Genomic DNA, 6421 nt, shown 5'->3' with positions numbered 1-6421 from the left:
ACTGCAGAGAGCGGGAGGCAGCAGTTTACACCGCCTCTCGGAGACCTCCAGGGACGCGGAGCCCCCGGGGCCCACAGTCCTACCCCGCCGCCGCGCTCCCCACGGCCCGCCTCCCTGCCTCGGTGTCACATCCGCGTTTACCTTCTGGTGGCCCCAGGGCTGGCGTCCTCCTTTCGGGGTCTGTGTCTGGGGGACCCACCTGAGAATAGTGAGGTCGCTCTAGTGGGGGCACAGCTGTGCGGGTGGCGTCGTGAGGCTGCTGGGCAGAGAAGCCGAGGGACGGAAGCGGCGGCTGATGCGGGGAGAAGCGACCGGGACGGCCGGGTCTCCGCGCGGGCGGGCGAGGGAGAAGCACGAGCCGCGGGGCCGCTGCGCTCCGGGGCGCGGGGCGGGACAGGAGCCACGTCCGCAGAACCAGTTTCCTCCCAACGCAGTGTCACTCGGAAACACAAGACCGGAAAGAACGAGAGGGCGGACTAGGACCAGGAGCCGTGAGAGGACGAGAAGCCCGATGAGTGATCATCTGCCGAGAGTCCGGTCCCGCGTCCCGCGACTTCACGTCCGTTTCCGGGGGGTCTCGGGAGGTCACGTCTGGGACACGGGGGCTCGCAAGGGGCCGGTCTTTCCAGCGAGACGGGAGCAGGGAAGGCAGACGGAGTCGGTGGACGAAGTAGGATAGATCGTGTGACGCGGGGCAGCTGCCAGGGAAGCCGCAGACAGACGTCCTGGGATGGGCAGGGGCAGGGGGGTCAGGCTCTCCTGCGAGTGGACAAGAACCTGAGAAGCAGACCTGCTCCGTGAGCCTTGAGTGCGGTTCTGCCGACGCCCATGGGCCAGAGAGGGAGCTTCGGAGCCCAGGAAACGCACCTGGTTTCAAGGAATCCGAAAGGTTGACATGGATTTTGAGGTCACAGAAGGAGATGGCCAGGATCTGGGGACAGGTGAAGGGGCATGAGTCAGCCGCGTCTGCGGAGTGCGAACAGATCTGAAGTCCCCGCGCTGACAAGGGCGCGGGCTTCGTGTGACCAGACGAGAGCGAGGCGGGCGGCGGGAGGGTGAGGAACCCCGGGGAGAGGAGGGAAGGGCGCTGCGTGTCACCCACCAATCCGGGGGGTGGACAAGGCAAGCCCTTCGTTCTGGAGGAAGCCGGAGAGCCATGATTTCAGAGGCGAGCGTGCTGCAGGCCAGGGAAGGAGGAAAGAGATGAAGAATGGATTCCTGGGGCGCCTGGTGGCTCAGTGGGTTAAGGCCTCTGCCTTCAGCTCAGGTCATGGTCCCGGGGCCCTGGGATCGAGCCCCGCATGGGGCTCTCTGCTCAGCAGGGAGGCTGCTTCCCCCTCTCTCTCTGCCTGCCTCTCTGCCTGCTTGTGATCTCTGTCAAATAAATAGATAAAATCTTCAAGAAAGAAAGAAGAAATCGGGGCCCCACAAACACACCACTTCAGCTGCAGTCTAGGGGACCAAATGCCATCAGGGCGGATTTACCCATTAGACCCAGTAGTCAGTGTCTAGGGCCTGTGAGACTTTTAAGAGCCCATAAAAATACTTAAAATTCTTCTAAAACCAGAAAAAATAAAGAACATTTAGGCTGAATTAAATGTTTTCATATAATAATATACTCCTATTTGCCCACAGTACAATCCTGGGATACAGATTTATTATTTTCTTAACAAGGAAGGATCACATTGAGGCAGGAGTACCCAGGGCCAACGAAAGTCCTAACACAGTTCTGAAAGCCTTTGTTGCGGCCGCCTTTGTAACTGCCTTTGGGCCCTGGTGACACTGGTGACTCTGGTGGCCAGACGCTGGGATGTACCTCAGAAAAGCCTGCTGGATCACAGAGATGGGGAAAGAAGTGCAAAGCCTCACTGTGACCTCTCTGAGGGTTGCGAGTGCACTCATCGGGGGAGATGATGTCACATCCCAAATCTTGCTCCAGAGGAGTCCAGAACAGGTAGCTCTTAGATTTCCAGTCTCTGGTATCAGAAGACACATGTGAGGGAGGTTGGAATGGGCGCCGGGTACCTGTTCCCCCACACCCACCACACCTGAGTCAGTTCAGCAGGCATACAACAGGGCTTCCCCCTACAGCAAAGGAAGGACAGAAGTCCCTGAGATAAAGGAAGTTAAACTTTGCTTGAAAGTTTAAAAACTTTCATGAAAATGAAAGAAACGCAGCTCTACTCTCAAGGAATAACGTCCTTGTCTGGCCGGTAGTGATGGTGAGTCTTGGGTTCTGATCCCACTCAAATCTGAGCAGATGTTACCATTAGACTGAACCAGCCGATTTCTCCCTACCCAATGACAATAGCAAAGGAGCCACAGATAAGGGGGTGCAGGGATTTATACTCAAGTAAACAGAACATTTCAGCTTCTTTTGTTATTTTTCCTTTCCTTGGACCTCATTTTCTACCACTCTTCACTTTGCTCATGGTGGTCTAGCAACACAGGATTCCTTGCTGCTCCTAAAACATGTCAAACACTCCCATGCACTTGCTATTCCTAGGTAGGAAATAGCCTGACTTACTGTCTCACCTCCTTTCAGTCTCTCTTCAAATGGCCACCTTATAAACAAGGGCCATCGCGAGCGCTCCCTCTCTGCTCTGCTTTCCTACGTAGCACTTGTCACCTTCTTCTTCTTTTTTTTTTTAAGATTTTATTTATTTATTTGACAGCGAGAGATCACGAGTAGGCAGAGAGGCAGGCAGAGAGAGAGAAAGGGAAGCAGGCTCCCTGTGGAGCAGAGAGCCCGATGTGGGGCTCGATCCCAGGACCCTGAGATCATGACCTGAGCCGAAGGCAGCAGCTTAACCCACTGAGCCACCAAGGCACCCCCACTTGTCACCTTCTGACACGCCTTCTTTGTACATATTCATTAGATTATGATGCATCTTCACCTCCAGAAAGTTAGCTCTATGATGACTAGGACGTTGGTGTATTTATTGCTCTACCTTTAGCACCTCTAATAGTGCCCAGTGTTTATTAAGTGCTCACAAGTATTTGTGAGTGAGTGAGTAAGTGAGTGGAGAGTATGGACATTAAGGCTCTCCTTTTCTTCCAGCTCAATTCCTTTCAGCTACCGTGATCATCTTCAAAGTTCTCTGAAGATCCTCATTTTGTATTTAGATCAGAACTGAAATTGACAAGAATTACAATCCACAGGTTCTCTGTTTTAGTACCCAAGTTTACAGCTGGACGCTTTCTTGGCAGTTGTGCAATCCTCCATTCTGTATATGAGGGAGACCCAAGACAATGGGCTTGCTGAGGGCTGCCTGGGCCAAAGTTTAGCTCCCCTAATTCAGAGCCCAGAGTATTTTCTGCAGTACACCATACTGACTACTCTTTTAGGATTCCTATTTTCATGTATATTCTAAGAATCATTGTGGAAAAAAATAACTAACACGGGCAATCCTCCCTTTTATTTTTGTTGAGCTTAGAAAATGAGATGGCTCCACATGTTTGTTCATATATGGTTTAGGTATTAGTATCCTATATTATGCACGCATCAAAGGGATTGGCTTGTATCCGTTCTTCAGCCCCTACTCCCTTTAAAAGATATGATCTTTTGAGAAATAGACCAATCTCACAATGTGTTATTCAAAGTCCTAAAAATAGAAAAAAATAAAAAATAAAAGTCCTAAAAATGCTCATTATGAAAAATTTTTACCAAATCCTTACCATTCGCCATGTTCCTATCATCTATTGGCAATATGACCTACAACTAGGCAATGTTAGCTCCCTTCAAGTTTGAAGCATTCATCACTTTGACAAATAAAAAGTAGTTTCTAGAGTCACCAACCAAGGCATAGCTAAATTCATCTTGTCCTGGGAAATACCAAACACTGAATTTTTTAAAAGAAAATCTAAAAACACTTTGTGCTGAAACTATTATTGCCAGCTAAATGGTTCTGTATACTAGACTCTTCTGACCTTAAAAGAATTCCTATAGTCTTTCCCCTTGTTCTTGGGTCTGTGAAGCTGGCAATCAGAAAAGCAAGTCATTAATTAGGCTCCACTTCTGTATTTCTTTGCAAATAGATGGTACCTGGAGAGTCTATCCTAAGATTGAAAAGACTTGCAGCAAGTTCTTCTTGGAACAGATTCGCAGTGACATTTGACAGAAAGGCGGAAGGTGTAGACATAGATAGATAGCTAGAGGGCATTTCAGCTGTGTTAAGGCCATCTAGAGCATCAAACCTCACTAGGGAGATTTCTGGAAGGCCTACCAGCTGGCAGTGTAAGAGGGACAAAGTCTGACCAGGGGGTGAGAGGAGGGGTCCTCTCATCACTAACCCAAAGAAGAATGGCACCAAATAAAACTCTTTGGAGACAGTGAACATGCAACTAAATTCTAGTAAAGTGACTTCTTGCTTGTTTTCTCGGGGGGGGGGGGCGTTGTTTGAGGGTTTGGGAGCCAGATCTATTGTTTCAGACAATGCCATTCTGCAGGAAATAGCTGTAACCGCACTTTCTTCCGCTCCCCGTCAAGACTGTATGGGAAGACAATTGAATGAGAATTCTTTATTGTAGGATATGTTGTTTATTTTTCTTTAAAAAAGCAAAAAACAAAGCTGTTAGGGCTTATTCACAGACAGCTAGTCTGTCTTCTCCCTGCCCGCTACCATGCCCCCTTCTACACCCCCAGGGTCAGGGCAGGGCTTCTCTGGCCTCAGCAGTAATGGCCTGGGAGGAGGGGTCCGCCAAGAGAGCTGGCAGCCCATGGCGAGCCTCCTGCGGGGCCCGAGGGGCCAGCGGGCCCGGCCCTTCCTTCGGCAGGTGTCCCAGCGCGTGACCTCCCGCCTGAGACGGGCTTTGATATCCCCGACAGTCACGTAGCCCTCCCTCCCTGCTAGCTGCAGCTCCATGGGGCGGTCCGCACTGAGCTCAGCTGGCGCCGACTGAAGGCGGGGGCACCTGCGCCAGTGCCAAGTGCCTCTAGTTTCTTCATGGCCCTGATCAAACGGTCATGGCTGACATCCTGGGCGAATTGGCCCCTTCCCTTGGACACGTCTTGCCGTAGTCCCTCCAGAGTGAACAGACCTCCCTTCCTGGGCATCGGGGCCACACACACGTCCATCTTCTGGATCCCCAGGTCGCAACAGAAAGCTCCTTCAGCCCCCACCGCAGACCAAAATCCTCTTCCAGAGGGGAGCCGACCCACGCAAGGGTGACACTTGTGTCCGGGAACTACACCGGGAACTCAGGTTCCTTTCGGATCTCCTGCTTGTGCTTACTGGCAAATGCCTCCAGGTTGGTCTTGAACATGCCCAACTGTGGGGACATCTGGGCCAGCTGGGCTTCAGCCAGGAGAGTTCCTCGCTCCTTATACTTGGCCTCTGCAAGCTTCTTGGCAATGGGTCCAGCTCCCACCCCACGGCAATGCAATCCCATACTGGGTCGGCAGGCTGCCCTGCTGTGGGGACCCTGGGCCTCCCCATCATTATAAGATATTTTAGTTAAGAACTTTCTGAATGGTAAAGACAGAATCCTACTCAAACTGATTTATTCAAGAGAAGGAATCTATTAGGTGATGTAGCTAAAAATCCAGGGGTCATGTGGGCTCTAGAGTTGCGGTTCAGAAGGTATTATTAGGATATGATTTTTCTTTAGCTCTCAGCTCTGCTTTCCACTTGAAAGAAATGAGTGCAGAAGCTCCAGCTTTCTATTGGCTCAGGTTCAAGCCTATTGAGAATGAGTGTTCCTATCCCAAAGCCTTAGCAAAGAGGTCATTGAATCTTAAAACCTGTTATGGGCCATGCGTCATCCCTTTACCGAAACTCGAGCCTAGAGAATATTAGGCTCTCGTTGGCCAAATTACCTCTGGGTTGGGGATGAGAACATCACTAGAACCACTGGCTTGAGAAAGAGGCTAGAGTTCCTAACTAAAAGGGAGTGTTATGAAGAATGCTTACAGCCCCAATGATCAGAAATGTCCACAAAATAGGCAAAAATCAAAAGTTTACTCATATTCAAATTCACTACATTGATTACTGTGACTTTCGACACATTCTACAACTGTAGGGGACAGCAGGGTGTATCGTCAGTGAGGCAGAGGATGAACAACATTGGGTTGGTAGACAGAGCATAGAACTAGGCTTCAGGATTGCTGAGTAATCATCTTGTTTTGACCACTAAGTTTTCTATGTGACCATGAGTAATTTATCTTACCTTTCTGGTTCTCAGGCTTTTTTTTTTTTTTTTTTTTTTTTTTTTTTTTTTTTTATCTGTAAGATCAAAGAAACACCTGCCTGCATTACTTATCTCAATGGGTTATTTTGTGGCTAAAATCAGATGCAAACACTGCAAGACGGGACAGAAGGTTGTATCAGTTTATCGAGAGACGCATTTCCATACAAACGTTACATGTTTTGTTTTAGTAAATGAGGGTGAGGCTGATGTGCCTAACAATTTTTACTTCTAA

General features: G+C 49.7%; 1 pseudogene; it reads right to left on the bottom strand.

Annotated features, from left to right (window-relative positions):
- Positions 1 to 4647: 4647 nt before the first annotated feature.
- On the bottom strand, positions 4648 to 5391 carry LOC131818900 (vacuolar-sorting protein SNF8-like; annotated as a pseudogene).
- Positions 5392 to 6421: the final 1030 nt, after the last annotated feature.

This window comes from Mustela lutreola, chromosome 1 (assembly GCF_030435805.1).
Source record: "Mustela lutreola isolate mMusLut2 chromosome 1, mMusLut2.pri, whole genome shotgun sequence".
Lineage (NCBI taxonomy): Eukaryota > Metazoa > Chordata > Mammalia > Carnivora > Mustelidae > Mustela > Mustela lutreola.
The sequence above is the reverse complement of the archived record's forward strand: the minus strand, read 5'-3'. Positions and strand labels throughout refer to the sequence as shown.